This window comes from Desmodus rotundus, chromosome 13, assembly GCF_022682495.2.
Source record: "Desmodus rotundus isolate HL8 chromosome 13, HLdesRot8A.1, whole genome shotgun sequence".
NCBI lineage: Eukaryota > Metazoa > Chordata > Mammalia > Chiroptera > Phyllostomidae > Desmodus > Desmodus rotundus.
This window is the reverse complement of record NC_071399.1, coordinates 90,940,101-90,948,711: the sequence shown is the minus strand read 5'-3', so window position 1 is coordinate 90,948,711 and position 8,611 is coordinate 90,940,101. Positions and strand designations below refer to the sequence as shown.

The 8,611-nt window shown below is 42.8% G+C and overlaps 1 protein-coding gene across 2 annotated transcripts in view; it reads left to right on the top strand.

Moving 5' to 3' along the window:
- Window positions 1-2,584: 2,584 nt before the first annotated feature.
- The window catches only part of TNFRSF19 (TNF receptor superfamily member 19), a 72,365-nt gene continuing 66,338 nt past the window's right edge, over window positions 2,585-8,611 (top strand). Inside the window, exons 1-2 of one of the 2 annotated variants that reach the window (XM_053916723.2) lie at window positions 2,585-3,064; window positions 4,743-4,974. The gene's annotated coding sequence lies outside the window, so the exon portion shown is untranslated. The remainder of the gene's footprint in view (window positions 3,065-4,742; window positions 4,975-8,611) is intronic. The other variant, XM_053916721.2, reaches the window with a different exon arrangement.

The window sequence follows — 8,611 nt, the reverse complement described above, 5'->3', positions numbered from 1 at the left end:
ACTTCAAGTTGTTGAAACCATTATAAAGAGTGTGGCGGACTATTTCTCATCCTCACAGCATCAGATCGAGCTCACCAACCTCAGCTTCTGGGAGGAAAGGGGAGGCCTTGCACCAGCTCCCCTCTGCCCAGCAGTCCCAGTGGTCCGGGCCACGTGGCTATGGCGAAGGGAGCCGGGTGGACTGGGGCCCAGCACTGAGGAGCCTGGGTTGGAGGTCGCGGCTCTCTCTAGCGGGCCTTTAGCCACACTGCTCCTGGCAACATGAGGGCCCTCCCCTCAGTCCCTTCTCAACTCACACGTGGGGGTGTTGGCCGAAGGAGGATCGATTCAAAATAACTTCAGCGCTTGGTGAAAAAACTCTTCCATTGGAGACCAAATGGCGTTGCTGGATATATTTTTAGCAGCAAATCTTGCTCGATGAGATTTGTATAAATTGAGGGTCATTTGAGTTGTTCGCATTTAAGTCCCTGCTTCCAAGCGCGTCGGGTAAGCTTCCAGGGCAACGCTAAGAATCCTCAGTCAGCCCTCCACCTACTTCTGTTGGTATTAAACTCTGTGAAGACATCAGGATTCACCTGCTCATCCAAAGACCCTCAAGGAGCATCTAGTTTGTTGTGATTTTAGTGTATCGGGAAACTTGGATTTCATGCTGGACGACCTCAGGGGAGAAATGGGCAAATGCCCACTTGAAAACGTTTTGTCCTTTGAAATGTTTCCTTTGTATTCAAAGGGGCCCAGGAAACATTGGGTGTGGGCCAGATGTCAGGGAGGGGCGCACCTGCCCTTCAAGGATGAGCTGAGCTCAGCGCATCTTTGAGAAATGATGTCCGAGGTAGAAAATGACGAAAGGAACGTTGAAAAAATAAACGTGACTGTTTAAATGCTACACTGAACTTATTAACTGTTCAAAGCAAATATTTTACTACTAAAATTTGTTTGAGAGTCATACGAGTCTGGAAATAAACACATCATAAACTACATTTTCAAATATCACATCAGAAAAAAATCAGATGAAACCAATAAGAGAAAGACACTATACAAACAAAGATTAAATTCTGTCTTCTGTTTTGGGAAAAAAATATTTTTCACTTTTTTCATCCTTACCTGAGGACTATTTTTTTTTTAAGATTTTACTTATTTATTCTAAAGAGAGGGGGAGGGAGGGAGAAAGAGAAGGATAGGAACACTGATCAGGTAAAACTTTCGGTGTGTGGGATGGGGCCCAACCCGCTGAGCCACACCAGTCAGGGCCCAAGGACGTTTTAGAGAGAGAGAAAGGGAGAGAGAAAAACATCAATGCAAGAGAGAAGCATGGGGGTCATTCACGCATCTCGGGTCACAGGAGAGCGGGCTGGCCTGAGGATCGAACCCACAACTCAGATATGTGCCCTACCAGGAACCGAACCCACAACCTTTCAGTTATGGGATGACGCTCCAACCAACTGACCATACCAGCCAGGGCTAACTGACCTTCTCAAAGTTGGCAGGTTTCCAATATAAGACAGAAAATTTTCCATCCGTCCATGAAAGCGTGGCCTGGGGTTCAGAAATGTCTGTGTCCTGGATTGTAATGAACATGAAATTTCTTATTATCTTCATTTTGGTAAATCCTAAAGTTAAAATAATCTTATTTGGTTGACTCTAGGAGAGAACAGTATGAAAATTCTAAATAATGAGTAATGGGTTTAATTTTAAATCATGGAGAGTTAGACTAATGTGAGTTAAGAGTTTAAGCTATGGAGTTAGTTAGAAGAAACAGCCTTAAAAGGCAAGCACAGGGCTAGTGCTTGTCTGTACGTAATTCTTTTCTTCCATAAACTTTAAAATGCTCAACAGGTGTTAATGAGTTATACCTGTCTAAGAACGACACATTGTAAAATCTAATTTTCAGAACCCCCAACTAATTCGCAGACTAAGATTCAGTCTAGGAATCTTAGACTGAATTAATGCCCAAGGGCTTAGGAGAGAAAGTGGCAGCTCTCAGTCACCGAGATTAACTGTTGCTTATCTGTCCATTCATTACTTTAATTAAAACGCCACTGTTTCATTGGCAGTCGGTTCTAATAATCTATGTTTCAAAGAAAAGACAGTTTACTTAAAACCCTTGGAGACTTGTCCCATTTAAAACAAAAACACATGTTTAAAAAAAAAAAGTCATCCTTTCCAACTGGCAGTGTCCCTGGGTGTTTTCTGGAATAGTCTCAGAGTGATCCTTCACTCTTCTGAATATTTGACAGTCTTTGTAAAAGCCTGTGATTTTTATCAGCAAAGAGTCCATTAAGTGCTGTCCTTGGGAACCTGGCAGGGGGGACCACGGATCTTATCAGGCCGGCATCATCCTGCAGCACGGCCGACCTTTCCAACTGGGAAGCAGATAACAGAAAGTGTCCTGCCCCAGGCCCGAGAGTCTAACGTGATTAGAAATCAGGGAAAGGCTGGCTGCTCTGGCTCGCTCCCCCGCAGGCTGAATTATAGCTCTCCTACCAGTCCCAGGGCGCTGGATGACGTCATGGGATCTGCAGTGGAGCGAGATGAAAGGGATAAAGCAGAGCCCGCGGGCTCTAGGCAGCTCCCAGCACACAGCCCTCAGCTCAGCTCGGGAACCGCAGGGCTGCGCGGATCCAGCCCCTTGGCCCGGGCTGGGGAGAACCACCGATATTGCCTCCTTACAAAAAAAAAGGGGGGGGGGGGGCGGGAAAACAACGTGATCCGTGTTGAACAAAAGAATCTGGGCACTAATGCGGACTCACAGGCGGGAGGCTGCCTGCCTACCTGCTGAAAGCGAACTTTCTGGCTGCCCCTGCTTATATATAAACCGAGCCCTGCCTTTGATGTTCTGCAACTGATCAGCGATCGGATTACAGGCATTTCATCTCCCTGCTCCGCTGCCTTTGATCTGCGTGGTTAACTTTATTTTCCTGGATTTGGAGTTTCGCCTGGGCTTGTGCCGACACACGGCTTTGGGGAAGGTAGAAGCATTTGGCACAGCCGCGCTGCCAGGGAGAAGCGAGGCTGCCGAAGGTGCCGGAAGGGTGAGGGCTGGAAAGAGTTCAGCACGTTGCAGGTACAGCCTTTTACGTTCTGTTGTAGCTTTCGCTTCACTTTTCCTGTGTGTTCCAAGAAAAAGATGGTTGGGCTCATTTAAGGACGAGCGTTTCTGCCTTTGACTGCCGCCCTGTGCTCTGGGTCTGTATCAGACTGGATAAGACACTCGGTGCCTGTTAGGAGTGTGTACTAAAGGGTGCTTTGCAATCTGTCATGCACATTCTACTTGGAAAAGAGCTGTTCAAGCAGGACAAAAAAAAAAAAAAAAAAAAAAAGGAAGCGTGCTAACTTTAGCACACAGCCCAGGCTCCGGAGCCTAAGCCCTGGGGGCCGTGATTGCTCTAGGTATTCACAGCTCACTTTATTTAGTAAACAGGCGCTGGGACTTCACTGGTGCCAGTGTGTTCTTATATGAAAGGGTGCAGTGCATCTCTGGCCGTACTGTTTCTGGAGTTTGTTTATTCTCTCACCTCCAAGATGTAAATCTATCAAATACATTTCTCTCTGCAGTTGGCATACTCCCGGGAATCACTGGGAAGTCCTTCAAGCATGAGTACAGCTTTTTATGTGTAAAACCGAAGAAGTTTTGAGACAGTGAGGGTAAAGTGGGGGTTGAGTTTGGTTTAACAACCCTCTAGTGCTATTCTGTAACCTCTGTAAACAGCACAAGCCTTATTTATGCAAACATTTACAAGGTTAATATTCCTAAATTAACATTGACTTTGAATGCAAAGTGACAGCTGCTCTAAGCTACAGTTGGCCAACTGTTTACAAAAACTATCTGAGCCATCAACACTTACGTGACAGAAGGTTTTTATTCATGTTTTCACTCTGGTTCACACTCAACGTGGTAAAACCAGAATATGTTGGTGTGCCAAATTTGAAAGTGAACCGTATTTTTCGGTTTGTTTTTGTTTTTGTCAATTCACTACACGCACACACACTCATACACCCAGAGTCAAATCTTTACGTTGTGATGCAAGAACTTAATACGGTGGAAAAGCTGGAGCTGCGTGTTCAGGTCAGTTCATTTGACTGTTCTAGTCCTGTGTTTATTTGGGTAAAGAATTTAATTATCGTTACAGCCAGCAGTCTGTTTTATGCTCTATGAACCACAGAGAAATTATCAGTGAAGAGACCAGTCATCCTTTAGTCTGAAATTCTGATGAAACAAGAAAGATCTTAATAAGGCTCATTTCAGATGTAATTAATTTTTCAGAGCCAATTAACTAAATTACTTTCTAAGCTTTCCTCCTGATATTAGAAGGAGGGTAATTAGCACTGTTTGCTCAATTTTAAAACTTTGATAGCTGTGAAGTGGAGATTATTTTAAACCAGACTATACATACACTATGTTTTTTTGAATGTGTCAGTAAGAATTGAATCTAAAAGACTCTACAGTTGCAGTCCTTCCAAGAGAGACATTTACATTTTTGTTTCACTGACCATCATACAAAGCATGTTCACAACATCCTGGGTCATCAGTTTAGTTTGATTTCTTTTCATTTGTTTACTTAAAAAGTTCTCTTTAAATCACAAAAGAAGTATTAATGTTCCCAGTTAGGTAAAGAAAATTAAGCTTTTGAAGTGATGACTGGAGAAGATGCCTAAAGAAATAGTGTGCTTAGGAACGTGATCATTTAGTTCAGATTTGGGATTTTAAATTTTTTTCAAATGACTGTTTGTTCTGTTACTAGGTTCATATCAACAAAAGACTCTACTCAGCACAAAACAAATGGGAGAATTAGCAATTATCTGATTAATTTGGCCTTTTGTGGAAACTCGCTGGGGCAAGTCAAGCCCTTGAAAATCCACTCCAGCGTCTGAATTAATGTAGTCAGCTGTTTACTTCTTGCTTGTGTCTTCTTTGAGAAATGAAACAGAGTCAACTTGATTTTAAAAGAAAGATGGCTCCTGCTGAATGTACAGGTACTGTTTCAAAAGACATTTCTTAACTGCCACACGATGATCTCGACTCTGGCTGGAGTAGCTACACTCCACAGCACTTCTATTGAACGACACCTTTATATTCCACTTTTCAAAGCGCTTTCCTATCTGTTGCTTCAATGGCAGCTTTGTTACTGCAGAAAGTCCAAGTCTTCAAAAGACTTATTTCTAGTTGCGATTCTGTCACTGATTAGCTATGTGACCTTAAGAGAGTCACTTCGCTACTCAGCTCTCTCATGTGCAACGGGAGGGAATCCGTCAGACCATCCCGATGAAATAAACGGGGTAGAATTTTATAGCCACTTTACAGACGAGGAAACTGAGGCTAGAGAAAAGTAATGTGATCAGTTTAACCAAGGTCACAGGGCTGGTTATGCAATGTGGTGCTCTTTCTAGCTCACCATGCGTGGTCCGTTTTCCGACAACTGGGAAAACAAGCGCACTGGGCAGCTGATCAGAGAACAGTGTTAGTTTGAATCATACAGACAGCCACTTCCTATTGCAATACATTTTTGTTTTCCTTTCCATGATAGACATATCAGTCAACTGGATTAGTCTGGTTCTTTCCCGACAGTTCTTCTGCTGCTCTATTTCTTAGCAGTCTAAACACAATTATTACTACACATAATTTACCATACCATTTAAAGTAATATCCCCCCCAAATTTAATATGTCGTGGAATGTGGAGTTATATATATTCGTGTGCCTGTGTGTATGTGTATATACAAGTTTGGCATCATATAAGCCCATCCTTGTGTGTTTCCAAGGAATTGAAGATGTCAGTGAGATCCATGAGAAGTTTAATTGCTAATTAAAGGTTGTTACTCCTCAAGGGAAATTCCCAGGGGGATTTTGTGAGATTTCTATGTGCAGATTCAGTAGGGGTTTGTACATGGTATGTGTTCATAGTGCATTTGTTTAAACATATAATTACGTTTGTCATGCCCATTACGCAGATGAGGAAAGTGAGTCCCAAAAGGGACAAATGATATGTGCAGATCACAGGGTTAATTAAATGGCAGCGCTTTTTTTGTTCTAGGGCTAGGCTGTTAATTCTTTAAAAAAATTTTAAATATATTTTATCGATCATGCTATTACAGTTGTCCCAATTTTTTCCCTTTCCCCCTCTCTACCCAGTACCTGCCCTCCCTCCAGCAATCCTCCCCCGTAGTTCATGTCCAAGGGTTTTGCATATAAATTCTTTGGCTTCTCCATTTCCTATACTATTCTTGACATCCCCTTGTCTATTTTATGCTACCTACCAATTACGCTTCTTTTTAAAAAAAAAATTATTCATTTATTTTTAGAGAGAGGGGAAGGGAGGGAGAAAGAGAAGGAGAGAAACATCAATGTGTAGTTACCTTTCACACAGCCCCAACTGGGGACCTGGCCCACAATCCAGGCATGCGCCCTGACTGGGAATCAACCCTGGGACCCTTTGGTTTGCAGGCTGGCACTCAGTCCACTGAGCCACACGAGCCAGGGCCCAATTATGCTTTTTAATCCCTGTACCTTGTCCCCCATTCTTCCCTTTCCCCCTTCCAGCTGATAATCCTCCAAATGATCTCCATCTCTATGATTCTATTCCTGTTCTGGTTATTTGCTTAGTTCATTTGTTTAGATTTAGTTGTTGATTGTTGTGACTTTGTTGTCATTTTGATGTTCATGGTTTTGATTTTCTTTTTCTCAAATAAGTCCCTTTAACACTTCATGTAATAATGGTGCGGTGATGATGAACTCCTTTAACTTTACCTTGTCTGGGAAGCACTTGATCTGCCCTTCCATTCTAAATGATAACTTTGCTGGAGAGAGTAATCTTGGTTGTAGGTCCTTGCTTTTCATCGCTTTGAATACTTGTTGCCAGTCCCTTCTTGCCTGCAAAGTTTCTTTTGAGAAGTCAGCTGACAGTCTTATGGGAACTCCATTGTAGGTAACTGTCTGTTTTTCTCTTGCTGCTTTTAAGATTCTCTCTTTATATTTAACCTTTGGCATTTTAATTATGATGAGTCTTGGTGTGGTCCTCTTTGGGTCCCTCTTGTTTGGGATGGTGTGCTTCCTGGACTTGTATGTCTATTTCCTTTTCCAAATTAGGCAAGTTTTCTTTCATTATTTTTTCAAACAAGTTTTCAATTCCTTGCTCTTCTTCTTCCCCTTCTGGCACCCCTATAATTTAGATTTGGAGATGTCCCAGAGGGCCCTTATACTATCCTTGTTTTGTTTTGGGGGGGTTTTTTTCTTCGAATTTTTTTCATCTTGTTGTTCTGGTTGAATGTTTATTTCTTCCTTATGTTCCAAATCATTGATTTGAAGCCTGCCTTTCTCCCCTCCACTGATGGTTCCCTATACATTTTTGTTCATTTTACTTAGTGTAATCTTCATTTCTTCCTTTATGTTGCTGCTGTGTTTTGAACTCTGCATCTGATAGGTTGGTTATCTCCATTTCATTTCATTCTTTTTTGGGGATTTCGTTCTGTCCTTTCATTTGGGTTATCTTTCTGTGTCTTCTTGATTTGGCAGCCTCCCTGTATTTGTCTCTGTGTATTGGGTAGAGCTGCTTTGACTCTCTGTCTCACTAGTGTGGTCTATTGTAGAAAAGGCACCTGTAAATTGTACGATGTGGAGACTTAGGTAATTGCCAGGGGTGGGGCAACCCTCTTCACCACTTTGTGGCTCTGTGTAGGTGGAGGGCTCAGAGGGAGGACAATGCCACTGCCTGGCTTCTGGAGGTCTGCCTGGCACTCACCTCATTTCCAGTCACTTTACCCTCTTCCCTATGTGGCTGGTGCCTTTCCAGCTATTGCCCTGGTGGTGAATCCCAGAGAGGTGGGTTTGAGTAGATTCTAAGTTGGTGCGGGCCCTTTAAATGGAGTTTCCTGAAAATCCAGCAGTTTCTTCCGATGGCCCAACCCCCACTGATTTTTACAGCCAGAAGTTGCGGGGATTTATCTTCCCAATGCTGGAACCCTGGGCGGTGTGGTCTGGTCTGGAGCTGGGATCACTCTCTCCTAAGGTGTCCCTTCTGATTTTGGTCTACCACAAGTGGACATGGGACCTTCTGTTCCACCATTGCCTCTCTGCACCACACCGCTTCTCTGTGCCTCTTTGCCCGTCTCTGTGACTCTTCCCCTCCTACCCATCTGGATGAGTGTGGCTTCTTTAATCCTCGGTTGTGGGACTTCCGTACAGCTAGATTTTCTGAACATTCTGGGTGTTATTTGTTTTGAAATCTAGTTGTAATTCTTTCTATGGTTGTGCAAGGAGGTGAAGCTTGTCTACCTATGCTTCCATTTTGACCAGAAGTCTGTTAATTCTTTTGGTTATAAGAATTATGCAGAACTGAACTAAACTGTTAGCAAACATTGTAGCCAAAAGTTTGGCTAAAAAATGGGTTCTGTTTTATTTCTTTGTTTTGATATATTTTATGAGAGTTATTAGAAGTTTTGGATCATTTTCTATCAACTAACCTAGAATCTTCAGCTATAAAGGGTCTCAAGACACAATCCATTCCTCCTCTACTTCAGGACTGGAGCAAGCTCAAGTGTCCTTTGGTGGCAGGGCCAGTTCAAGAAACCCTGGAAAAATTAACAATTTGGTGCCCTTTTAAAGAGCGATTCTCTTTA